This window comes from Apium graveolens, chromosome 10 (genome assembly GCF_009905375.1).
Source record: "Apium graveolens cultivar Ventura chromosome 10, ASM990537v1, whole genome shotgun sequence".
NCBI classification, from domain to species: Eukaryota; Viridiplantae; Streptophyta; class Magnoliopsida; order Apiales; family Apiaceae; genus Apium; species Apium graveolens.
In genome coordinates this window covers 101,123,821-101,124,964 of record NC_133656.1, presented here as the reverse complement: position 1 = coordinate 101,124,964, position 1,144 = coordinate 101,123,821, and the positions used below count along the sequence as shown (strand labels likewise).

The 1,144-nt window shown below is 44.5% G+C and overlaps 1 non-coding gene across 1 annotated transcript; it reads left to right on the top strand.

Moving 5' to 3' along the window:
* Positions 1-401: 401 nt before the first annotated feature.
* Positions 402-508, top strand: LOC141694150 (small nucleolar RNA R71). The gene has a single exon (XR_012563477.1). It is a non-coding gene; the product is annotated as a small nucleolar RNA R71 (small nucleolar RNA).
* Positions 509-1,144: the final 636 nt, after the last annotated feature.

Genomic DNA, 1,144 nt, shown 5'->3' with positions numbered 1-1,144 from the left:
TCGCTGGCACAGGCTGCTGTTGTCGCTGATAATTATTCACATACTGAACAGATTCATTGATAAGAGAACACTGATCCGTAGCATGAGAACCTGCACAAAGCTCACAAACCATAGCTATTTGATTAACTCCATACGTAGCCAGAGAATCGACCTTCATTGATAGCGCTTGGAGCTGGGCTGCAATAGCGGTGGCTGCATCAACTTCCAGAATACCTGCTACCTTGCCTGACGTCATCCTCTGAGTTGGGTTTTGATGCTCATTTGCAGCCATCGTCTCTATAAGATTATACGCCTCAGTATAGCTTTTAGCCCATAAGGCGCCTCCAGCTGCTGCATCGAGCATGGGCCGAGATTGGGCCCCCAAACCATTATAGAAACCAGTGATCACCATCCAATCCGGCATTCCATGATGTGGACATTTTCTCAACATTTCCTTGTAGCGTTCCCAAGCCTCGCACATAGATTCTGTAGGTTGCTGCGCAAACTGAGTAAGAGCACTCCTCATAGCAGCAGTCTTTGCCATTGGATAAAACTTCACCAGAAACTTTTGCGCAAGATCTTGCCACGTAGTGATGGACCCAGCTGGTTCAGAATGTAACCAGTCTTTAGTCTTATCCCTTAGTGAGAATGGGAAAAGCCTCAACTTGATAGCCTCATCAGTCACGCCATTATACTTAAAAGTGCTGCAGATCTCGACAAAATTTCTTATGTGCATGTTGGGGTCTTCAGTTGCCGCTCCTCCAAAAGAAACAGAATTCTGCACCATCTGAATAGTGCCCGGCTTGATTTCAAAGGTGTTAGCTTGAATAGCCGGATGAAGGATGCTTGACTGAATATCATCAATTTTAGGCCGAGAAAAATCCATAAGAGCTGGATCAGCTTGAACAATACGATCTCCCATGTTTACTGGTTCTTTCTGCTCAGCTCCTGAATCCGAATCCTCAAAATCTAACTTCTCCGGAATATCAAGAACTTCGTCTGTCTCCTCAGCTGTATCTAAAGTCCTCTTGCGAGCACGAGAACGAGTTTGCATAAACGCTTGCTAAAGTACCTGAAACACAACCGAAAAGAGTAAGTAACTATTACGTCCTAATCACTGAGTCCTAATGACCAATGATGGTAAGCACATAAAATAAACAAATAC